The sequence below is a fragment of the Protopterus annectens genome, chromosome 9.part0 (assembly GCF_019279795.1).
Source record: "Protopterus annectens isolate FY-2018-M chromosome 9.part0, PAN1.0, whole genome shotgun sequence".
NCBI classification, from domain to species: domain Eukaryota; kingdom Metazoa; phylum Chordata; order Ceratodontiformes; family Protopteridae; genus Protopterus; species Protopterus annectens.
The window spans coordinates 1,544,379,735-1,544,392,540 of NC_056743.1; positions in this window are offsets into that span (position 1 = coordinate 1,544,379,735).

Sequence of the window (12,806 nt, forward strand, 5' to 3'; positions counted from 1 at the left end):
TGTATGTATATGTGTACAGATGTGCCTGGTTATGTTGGTATATATGTAGATATCAATAACTATGTGTGTGTGTGTGTGTGTATATATATATATATATATATATATATATATATATATATATATATATATATAGGTTCATAGGTTCATACTAGGCTATCTGCCCTAGGGCATTTATAAGCCTAGCCAGAATGTGTTTGGCTTTCGCCACCCATTTTAAATTTATTTTGCTATGCCCTTTTTCGAGGTTAGTATACTGTGCCTCTGTCTAACAGTGACACAGAAGTGATACCCAGGATAAACCTATGATCTCCCATCCACTCATCAAGATTCCTCTTGAAGAGAGTCAATGAGGGACTCTGCCTAACCTGGACTGGGATTTTATTCCAGAGTGAAGGGAGGGAGCCTCCGGGTTATGAATCTGTCCCTCCAGCATGTCCTATTTATTTCAGTGCTGAGGTTCATATATATATATATATATATATATATATATATATATATATATATATTCTGATATACCTACTACTGTCAAAATGTATGTAGATATCCATACAATATGTGCATATGTATCTCTGTCTGTATATGTGTAGACATATATTGCTCTCTGTATGTATATATCTGGGTGTTTATTTGTATATCTATGTACATATACATATCCATCTGTGTCTGTTGATATGTATATCTGTATGTCTATATAGATATCTGGATAAATATATGTGCATATATCATCCCACTGCTCTGTCTGACATACGTGACTGTTATGGTGGCCTGGCAGCAGTACATCTGGGTAAGAACACTAAGCTGTTAGGCATGTAACAAAGCACTGTGCAGGCTACAGGCAGACCGGCTCAACACTGGCCTACATCATTTCCTATGGGGGAATGCACATGTACCTGCACATAGATAACAGGCTCTACAGGCATGCCACAGCACAGAGTAACATACACCTGTATGTAAATGCATCACCACAACCAATATGAACACAGCCACAGCTATATATGTCATGCTAGCGTATTCTTACAGTATATGGAATATCTGTTCAACACCAACCACATATGTGCCACCCACACACTAACCCTACATATACTGGGCCACTACACAGTGTGGTCCGCTGCCTGTCTGTGGTATTTGACATGTGCATGTATGGCCCTACAAACATGTAAGCTGATAGGGTAACATACAGTGGAGCAGCATGTAACATCAGATAGAACAGGACCAAGAACAGTGACATCTACCACAGTCTGTACACAGGTCAAGGTACATATTAACAATACACACACACACTGCTGACATCACCATAAGTACACAGACCTCAGTACTGTACATACAACCACAGAATGTCCAGGTTATGTCATCAAATATAACCCCTACTATAGATTACATGTGTAGCAGTCTGATATCTCACTGGCTTGTTATCAGATATGATGTCACTAATTATGGTGTGCAGTACATCTGCACCCCTTACTGCATGACATATGTACAAAGGTTGTCAGGGTTGTGGCTGGAGGCACATACACAGGGCCAATATTTACATATTGCTGTGATAACCTCATACATGTACTATTGTAACAGGGCTTGTTGCACCATATGTGCTATGATGGATATGAAGTCAGTAACTCTCATGGCTGTCACTATCTACAGACTGCAATCCTCACACTACCTTCTGTAGTTCACAGATAGGTGCTCTGTGGGTAACACATGAAACAAAAGGCACCAAACACTGCCAAGTCTGCAGATGACCCTACAGATAGGGTTTCCTCATAAACATAGCACTGACATGGCAGTTATTAAAACATGTAGGACAGCCATATCCACACACACTCTGTTAAACCAACATTACTCTAAATGCAGTATAGCAGCACATACAGTCTGTAGTCAGGTCAGGCACATCTCCATCCTGTGTGTTGGCCTGTTTCCACAGAGTATGTTGTTAGAGGTAAACCCCAATCCATCTGAGATGCTGTTTGCCAGACAACAGGTCGAGCTCCTGCTCACAATGATTGAAAGGCCCAACACCAACATGATGTTCCTAGATATTGGTGTGTTTTTCCATGCAATTGGCTATGGGAATGTTACTACAGCTGTTCCCCATGCAATCAGCTAGAAGAGGGCTGCAGTTTGTGCAGAGACCATCAGCTGATCCTAAGAATCACTTAAAATACATATGCCGCTGCGCAAGCAAAGCAGGTGTAAGTCTCCACATCCACCAGAGAGGGAGTAAGAGATGCAGACACAGGCACAGAAAAGCTGGGGAGGGGTGGGAGAGTAAAACCTATGCATGTTTGTGTCACACTCCTACCAGTACAGGGAATCTAACCTCCGATGATAATGTAGTGAGATCGCATGTCCATGCAGTTATTGGATGCGCCACATGGGTTACCTGTTGGGGAGCCCCCAGAACATATATGTGATGGTGAGTGACATTTGCAACAGCGATATGGTAGCTATGTGGTAGGTGATGTACATGCGCCTGCCCACATGAACAGGTGTCAGCATCAATGCACCCACACTCTCACAGGGACACACACACATTGCCACACTTGGCAGGGCCAGGAATACAACTTGACACTAGTGAGATTGCCACAACACAGTATTGTGCAGGTATCACATGCACCACAGGGGTCATAGGAAGGTTATATGTGCAAAGGGTATGTGGAGGTGTCTGACATCAGACAGCATGCTTCACTATGCCAATGGGGGTTGTAGTGAGTTTGAATGTGGTCATACGCATCATGCACCACACACACAGCCATGGGTGCCAGTACTGACATGCATGTGTGCACTGCTTCATGGATGTGTTGTGGTTGATGGTGCCAGATGGCTGTACAAGGCTAGGTGATGGGTATACCTTGGCATCAGGCCACATGACAATGGTCTGCATTGTAGCTCAGGGGTATAGTATCTGGAGATGCCCACACAGGTGGGTATTGCTTGAATAGTGACATGTGGTACTGTACCTGGATTGTCTGGTCCATGTTGTGTACACAGCTCATTATCATCAGATGTGCCAGTCCTGACCTCATGTGGCAGGAACTGTTCATGGACAGCAGGTTGGCCCTGCACTTACATTGTTAGCATGATATTGGTATTCCCTGATGTCAGTGGCATCTGTCCATACAGAGCTTGTGTTTCAGGCATGTTATGTCCTTGGTGGGTCACATTTGATGGCACCACAGGTGTTGCAGGTATCCAGTGGGGAACATGGGGGAGGTCCACTGTCGACATGTACATGCCTATTGGACTGATGGACAGGGTGCCACGCTCTCTGTAGCTCACTGCAATCACACCATGGTTACTATCACTGGGCAATACGCAGGGTACAACCAACATAGTTGCTCTTGCCTAGGCAAGTGTGTGTATGAGACATGGGTTGAGAGTGTACTCTGAGTAATACAAGGGTTGCTAATATTGTACAGCTGGCATTGATGTCACATTTAGGGGTATGGATTTGCACACCAGCCTCTTGGCTATTTCACATCTGTTATCCCTGTATGGTAGACATTGTGATATATACTTGGTCCACCATATAAGAATTTAGCAAAACCCACTCCACATTGAGTCCATTTGTTACACACTCACCACCACCGCCACACAGGATACAAATGACAAACACAGACGCACACACACACACACACACACACACACACACACACACACACACACACACACACACACACACACACACACACACACACCCACACACACCCACACACACACACACACACACACACACACACACACATACATACACACACACACTTGCCAAGTCTGGGATTAGAACTCCTACCTAACTAATTTAGCACACTACAGTAGTACGCAGTTATAGGACATGCTATGGAGATTACTTGGGTACAATTCTCCCAAAGGTGTATTTCTAGGTGGATGACCTCAACAGGCTGGTCAGAGTAGGGCTATGGGGAGGGCAGTGTGTGGCCATGGGCCATAGCCCATTCATCTAGAGGTTGACACACCACATGCGGGCACACACAGGATCATATATCGCAGGTACATGTATACAGCTGCTAGATGACTACTTCCTTGTACACCGCTAGCACGTGCACCACATAGTCTGTAATGCTGATGGATACCGGTGGTTAGTATCTACAGTAAGTGACATCTGAATCTCATGTGGTTGGGGCCCTTTGGCTGTGTGCTGGGTGGGACAGGCCTGGATGTCTCCTTGTCACAGTCACCCTCTTCCACACATCTGTGAATTTCTACCTTTGGCTTATTATAGTGTGTTGTCCTTAGATATAGGTCTGTATTTCTATCCACTGTGTATGCAAAGCATGTGTGGTGCATACTGAGGAATGTCTGCACTAACATCTGCGACTGCCAGATATGTCTGGTCCACTTGTGTTTGCAGACATGCCCTTCATGTGTTTAAGTGCGTGAGCATGCCCAGTATGCCCGTCTGTATTGACTGTGTGGAATGAGTCCAGGTAGTTTGCACTGCAGTGCTGACCTTTGTGTTGTACATCTACAGGTAGCATACTGTTTCTGCAGGGTATCTGTTGATCATTTGGCATTGACTGTTACTACATTTCTACATAGTATGGGGGGCACACTTGACTATTTCTACATTTCCACACAGGATTGGGGGGGCACACCTGACTGTTATTACATTACTACATAGGATGGGGGACACACCTGACACTTGTACACATTTGCTATGACTGTACTGATATGTCAGGTACTCCATTTCATTCTGTATTCTTACCTATCATGCAGACTAGAGGCATACCAGTGTACTCCAGATCATAGCTTTGATTTACCTACATATTAGTACTCCCTATCCTTCAGAACTGATGTCCCACTTCCTGACCTGCTGTAGTCTGTCTGTGTAGACCTGGAGGGGAGGTTACTCATAGGCATCATTCAGAGGCCATAGCACAGCCTTTGTTTGTGTCTGTTTACATCTGTCCTGCTGGCTGTGACTTGTTGGGTATGCGGAACCTCCCCCTGACTGGCATGTGTGAGTCACTTACCTTGTGGGTGTCCCAGTATTGAGGGTGGTGCTGCAGGGCTGCCTATGTTGGATGCACATGGTACACTCCCTACACATGGTTGGGCACAGGTAGTGTAATGTTTGGCATCGCTTTTACTGTATGTGAGAGTCAGAGAGAGGTGTTATTCCCTGGGTCCCTCCTGTGTCAGGATATGTGCTATGTGTTGGCTCTTTGCGAAGGCCAGGGCATACTGGGCATGCCTCCTTCTGCCTACTGGAGCAGGCTCAAGTTGTTCCTCCTCCGAGTCACTCTGTGCCTGTGCAGGCCTTGGCAATGGTGGGGGGCTGTGTGTGCCTGCCCCATGATGTTCCTGCTGCAGTTGTTTCCACAGGATCATATTGTGTAGCATGGCACATATGAGGACAATTTGGGTACATGTAGCTGGTGAGTACTGCAAGGCTCCACCAGATGTGTCCAGGCACCAGAACCGTGACTTGAGCATCCCAAACACACACTCTACTATAATTCGGGTCTGTGCATGTGCCTCATTATGGAATTCTTGTTCGGTTGTGTGTGCATTTCTGATGGGTGTCATCAGCCATGGCTCCAGTGTGTATCCAGCATCCCCCACTATGTGACTATCAGGGATGTCCCCACTGGCAAATCTCTGGTATAGCGGCTTCAGATGCCAGATGTGGGAATCATGATAGCTTCCAGGGCAGCCAGCACACACATTCATTATTATGCCCTGGGCATCACACACGACCTGGCAGTTGATGGAGGAGAAGCCCTTGTGGTTGGTGTAGACCTTATCCTGCTCACTGGGTGATACTTTGATGCGTATGTGCATGCAGTCTATAGCACCCACTACCTCAGAGTATCCTGCTATTTGGTGGAACAGTTGCATATTGCTGGCCAACGCCTCATGGGTGTTGGGGAAATATACGTGCTCACACCCATGTGTTGACATGGCATCCAGGAACTGGTGGAGTATCCTGGATGCTGATGCCTGTGAAATCCCCATCATATCCTCAGTTGGCCTTTGGAAGGTACCTGTAGTTAGTATTCTTAGGCCTACACATACCTTGGTATCCACTGTGATGGGTTCCCCTCTGTTAGTTCTGTGTGTGAGGCTTGGCCAGCACAGCTCAACAATTTGCTGTAGAAAGTCCCTGTCCACCTTATAGCTCTCCACTATCTCCAGCTCATGCAGACCCTGGTAGGTTACCTTGGGTCTGTACACTCTTCTCTGTCTCCTCACTGTGGGTTGGTTGACAGCATTCACATCCTAACCACCCTCAGCCTCTTCCACAAGTTGTTGTATGATAGCTATTGCAGCCCCTATCATTTTGCTGTTGTGTGTGTTAAACGTTCCCTGCTTGACTACACCGGTGGTGTACAGTGTGGGAAAATCCAGAGGGGAAGGTGTTTGCATAGTTTATGTTAGTGTTCTGGGCTGGGCTGGTCTGCTGCCTGTGTAATTGGCTGATTCTGATACATTTCACCTGCCAGCTATGCTAGTTCTCCTTGGTTACTTTCCTACTGCTGCTTTCCCTTCCCATTGCCTTCCTGTTTAAGCCTGGGGACGCGCCGCATAAACAGAGTGCTCAAATGTGCACAGTGCTGCTATTTCCTGGTTTAACTTACTTTTCTTCCTTTAAAACCCAGTGTGCAGCGCACATACCCACTTAAGCAATGTAAAGAGTGCTAGGCAGATTCAGACACACCCCCTAGCTTAGCTGTGCTAGCTAAGCTAGGAGCAAACCTGAGCCACAGGGCTCCAATCCACTTACAGTATGCCTGACAACCCCCCATGATGTCACCTAACTCCTAGGCTTGCACCAAGCTATTCCTACTCTTACACTGTTGGGACCTGACTAGCATGCTGGGGAAAACTATCATTCCCCTCATTTGCATAGGATTGCCTGCTAATGTATAGTTACATGTCTCACACTGAGCCTCCCCCCTTAGCAACCACTACTCACTGGCCATGTTGTCTTCTGCCTGCCATTGACTTGCATGGCAGAATAGTGATTTTAGTTAGAATGCGTAATTTAGGCTTATTTTGTTAAAAAAAAACAACAAAAAATAGGCAAGCAACAGTAATTCTTAAACTTTTATGGTTAGCGCTTTCGTCAAGTATTCTTACACTCAACTTCATCATAAATGATAACTGTGCCTTATCTAAGGGTGCACAAAGTATGCTGTTGCTTTTCCACACACTGAATATATTTCTGCACACACACACACACACACACACACACACACACACACACACACACACTTTTATTTTTGTTGGTTCCAGGATCTATGTCGTGGACTGTAGGACACTGCAGCTGCAATGAGAACCTTTTACAGTTATGCATTTACTGTGGCTGTGGCAACCCCTAGCATTAGGCTAAGATTTAGTCAGAATGAACACAAGCATACATTCTTGTTAAAATATCCTGTGGTATGGCATTTAAGCCTTTGTAATTCACTCCACTATCTTGTTTTTCACACATTAGCATACACATCACTATACAGTCATGAGCATATAGCGCAGCTAAACTTTTTTTGTCAGGCCACATCGTGTTGCTGGATTTTCCAAAACGTGCACCCCTACTTGTTACCACATGCCGTCAAGATTCTCTTACTGTGATGCATCAATGTTTTACAGATCAACCCTTTATTCTTCAAGAATAGACATAAAAAGACAAGCTTAAATGTGATCTAGTATAGTACACATGGCAGTCCCTTTTACTTTTATCCTTGATAACATAATATAAATAATCTTAACATAATATTTTGTACATATGTATTTTTAACACAAAGTTTACAAAAGCTACAAACACATTACAAAACCCAAGCTAAAGCATATTTTTTTGCACTTAATTTTTTATTTAGGTTGTGCTAAATCAGATTCATGTGGGGTTAAGTTATAAAAAAGTGAATAGCCTATACAAGAAAAAATGCACTGTTTTTAGATCTATGTTTTGGAATTCTTCCTGCATTTAAAAGAAAAGAGAACTATGAGATAAAGGATAAAGGACTTAAAGTGGCTCAGTCAGCCACCCCGCCCTAATATTACGGGTCTTGTGATAGGATTATCTGCAATTACTGATGTTTTGCTAGGCTGTAAATAGCCTAAATTCAGAAAAGTTATCCCAAAGTAGACACAAGGTGTGATATATCTTTTAAGAAGCTTTCCAGTGAGTCAGTACATGCACATAAGTACTGAGCACGTGCAAGTAAGAGTGTCATTTTGATTGAGCAGATAGAGTGTGAGCATGTAAGTATGTAGTCAGCTTAAGTTTGATGTTCCTGCTATCCCTCCTGATGTATTTGTATACAATAAACTACTTAAATGAACACCCAAGCCTCAATGTCTTCTTAATGCACATAAGAAGAGTGACATGGTATCAAAATGGGATCCAGGGTTACAGCCATGAGGCAACTGGTTGAAGTTGGAGGAATATACAAGAGTGGATCATCCCTACTGCTCAAACGACTTGCAAAACAGGTCATAAACAAATTCCAGGTACTAAAACTTGCTTAAATGATTTATTTTGCTATAAGTATAAAATGAAGCGCTCAGAATGCTCAAATTGAATTTCTTATTAAATGAAATGCCCAGAATTGTGGCATATTGATAAAAATATTCAAAATAGGTTTAAAAATGTTTGAAACAATGTCCAAATCACATGAAATGTACAAAAAAGGGAAAACTGACCGTATGTTTTGCTACGTACAACTTTTTTGTATTAACTAAAGCTATTTAAAATATCCGGTGTGCAAAAGGTTTGCAAGTGTGTGAAGTATTACAACGCATTTATTTTGCAAAGTAAAGTTGTTTCAAAGAATATTTTCCAAAGTACAGTTATTTCATAACATATTTTGCAGAGTACAGCATTTTAAAGAGTTTATTGTGCATTTGATTATTATTACAAGTACCTGGTGTGTGTGAATGTTCATACATAATTACAAAGGCCATTTTGCATTGTGTTTTATTGTAATCTGTTGGCATGGCAGAAGGGTTTCACAGTCCCGCCACACCACTTGTGTTTGATAACAATATTGCAGAAAATTGGAGAGTGTTTGAGCAGGAATACAATATTTTCATACAGAATACATTTTCTGCCAAATATGCACATACCACAGGCATTTGTTCTGCTTAATTTATCTGGTTCAGAGGCCATTGAAAGTGAGCGTTCTTTTGTGTATATACCTGCTATGTTTGCAGGGGAGGGAGAAGACCATCATACCAGACTGAGGAGTGGTGATTCATCACTGTGACAAAGCAGAAATTCCCTGAGGCTCCAAGAGCAGTATAAGTTTTTTTTCTTACATTTATTTCATTGAATTACACTTCTTAAGGCTTATAGTTGTGCTATACAGCTAATTTACTACATTTCACTGTTATACAGTTTTTTACTGTTTCATTGCATTTTTGTACTGTTTTATACTGTATAACTATATTTTCATTGCTAGATAGTGTTTCATTACTGTAATTGCATTTTTATATATTTACTTAACTGTAAACTGCTTTTTTCATACTGAGAGTTGTATTTTCTGTTTGTGAGTGCTCAGTCTGTGATTTTCTGTGCATTGTTTTGTGAGGTTTCTGTGTTCTAGTCAGGTAGCATAGTCTGGATAGAGGCCTGCTGTTATCCAGGCCTGGTTGTTTTGCTTGTTGAGTTTCTTGTGTTTTTGGCAGCCATCTTCTGCTAGTAGTGTCTTGTTTAGCTGTTAGTGAGAGTAACAGAGTTGGCTGACCTTCTCTAGCATGAGTGATTGGATGAAAGAGCAGGAGCTAGCAGGATTACATAGTAATTCGAGCGTCTAGATTCTTCCAACTTTTCTGGTATTTATACCCTGTGTTTGCAGGGTGTTGCACTTGTTTGATCTTTGTGCACTGCTGCTGTACTGTTTTAACCCATTGTGAAGTATCTCAGTTTCATTTTTTCCCTTACCAGCACTCCTGTGTAACTGATGCCCTCCCTTGCAACTACTGTGATTTTATCCAGCCATACTCATACCTATATTTACTCTATTCTGGTAGTACCCGTTCTACCATCCTTTACCTCTCGTCCACAGATTCTGACAACCATGGATAGACAATTTCCTTTGGTATCTCCTGGTAGTCTTGTGGATATGGGCATCCTGAGACAGTGTAGCAGCTGTCTTATTTATACAGATAACCCTGTTCTTCTACCACCTAGGAACACAATATGTGAGAGATGCAAACACATTAAGAGCCTAGAATCCTTGCTGTCTCAATCACAAGCCAGTATATTTGACACTGAGAAGGTTGTCTGCACAAACACCACAAGCACCACACCTCTAACATCACCCACACCAGTACAGCACATTCCTACATATGTGGAGGTTCTCAACAAAAACATACCTAAACAAAAGAGACCTCCAAGACAAAATCACACACACACACACATCATAACCCACTGAATCAAGCACCACACATAGTACACATGCCTGTGTCTCACAGCCTTTAAGGCCCAGCCACAAACCCAACATACTAGGCATAGGACACTCTAATGTAAGACACACAGATGTGCCCCCTCACCAGGCTAGACAAGGGGAAAGGCACAATAAGTTGCTTGTCAGGTGCTAGAATCCACCATATCACTCATGCACTCAAGTCTCTCAACAACAGGTACTGTTATGATGTTGGTGTGAATGACTTGAGATGTACCTCTCTGGACTATATGAAGAGAGACCTGATTGAGCTCGCTGAATGTATCCCAGGGAGGTATGACCCTAGCCTTAAGCAGCAGCCTACCATAACCCAGAATGATGCCTCAGTACAAACAGAAAATTATTGGCTTCCTTTCTGGTGTAATTTCAGGGGGATCCAGTACCTGACAACCTGGGAGGACATGATTTACAGACCACAACGCTTTGCCAGAAATGGCCTTCATCTGCCTACTCTGGGCTTCAGGCTTCTGACAAAGGCTCTTGCCTCCCCCATAGTGCCTTTTTTAGGCAGAGTCATGAGGACAAAATTACTAACATGAAAAATTCTTCTAAACTAAATTAAATGGTCTTGCTGCTAAATGCTAGGAGTCTTAACATGAAACTGCACTCACTACAAGCATTCCTTACCCTTTAAGATGCTGACATTTGTGCAGTCACTGAAACTTGGTTCAAAGCTGCGGAGAGCACCCCAGCCTTAGCAGGTTATTTGTCCTACCATACTTTCAGACCTAAAACAGTGGCCTACAAAGCCAAAGGAGGTAGAGTTTCACTATTTATCAAACGCATACACACTTCCAGGCTGGTCAAACAGTATGACACACAGGAGACATTCCAGGTGCAGTTAACTATTGACAAAACACCTATTCATATTAAAGCTAGATACAGACCCCCAGCCAGGACACAGGAGGCCCACTCCGCCTGTCTGGACTTACTTTAATCCATCAAGATTCAACCCTCTACCCTGATCCTGGGGGACTTTAACTACCCAACCATAGAGTGGAAGACTGATTCTAGTTCAAACATGAATGGCCAGAGATTCCTCGACTTTGTCAATGCCAGTGCATTGAATCAGCTGGTCGACACCCCCACAAGAGGTGAAAATATCCTGGACCTGGTACTAACCAACATGAGTAGCCACTGTAGCACCCCTACAGTGTCCTCCTCCTTGGTAAGATCCAACCATAAAAATCACTTTCAAAATCACCATCTCCCATGACCCCCCCCCCCCCCTTGCCAGAGTCAAACAAAAAAACTTTTCCAAAGCTGACTACAACCTCCTGAGAGCAGGTATAAGCAGTTTCACAGCCACCACCCCTTCAGTTGAATCAAGCACTAATATCCAAGCCTACACCAAAAAACTATATGAGCACCTATATAGCTGCATGGACTCAGCAATACCTGACAGGACCAAATCATCTTCCTCAAGAAGAGTAAACCTGTCTGGTGGACAGCAGCAATAAACAGACTCTATAATAAAAGAAAAAAGTTGTTGTCCAGGACAAGAAGGAGCAGGTGCCAAGTTGGAAGCAATCTCTCCTTTGTCTGAACAAGCAAATAAAGTCACTGGTGAAATCATCTAAAGCGAACTTCGAGTTCATATTGGCCACATTGACTGAGGACAATCACAAGGCCTTCTTTGCATACGTCTGCAATCTCAAAGATAACTCCCAAATCTTCCCTGAATTGGTGGTCAAGAATACCACATACACAAATGCCACAGATACAGCCAACCTGCTGGCAGACAAGTTCAGTGAAAACTTCACCCCCCTGTCTCCCCATCAATAAACCAGGACATCCTCAGCACCTGACCCCCTTCCCTCATCACCAGGGAGCAGGTTGTTAATGCCCTCACAAAGGCAATAAATACAGCCTCCATGGGAACTAACAATATCCCTGGCTGTCCTACATGAACTCAGGCAAGAGTTCTCACCACCACTAGGCAACCTATTCAACCAAAGCTTGTGCACCGGCTTCATCCCAGCAGAATGGAGGACAGCCACTGTCATCCCTCTGCACAAAGGTGGAGTGTCCACTGATCCAGGCAATTATAGGCCCAACAGCCTAACTAGCCTGATCTGCAAGGTCATGGAGCGCATTATCTTGGACCTTATAAACAAGGACATTGGCAACGTACAAATGCTTGATCCCACACAGTTTGGTTTTGTCAAAGGGATATCATGCCTGTTAAACTTGGTTGCCTTCTCGAAACAGTCACCAAAGCCATAGATGAGGGCAAGACAGAACACACCACCTACCTTGACCTAGCCAAAGCCTTCGACACAATTCCCCACTCAGGCATAATAGATAAACTCTGCTAGGCATCAACCCATATGTTACCAGATGGGTAGCTAACTGGCTCTCTAATAGAACCCACTCAGTCAAAAT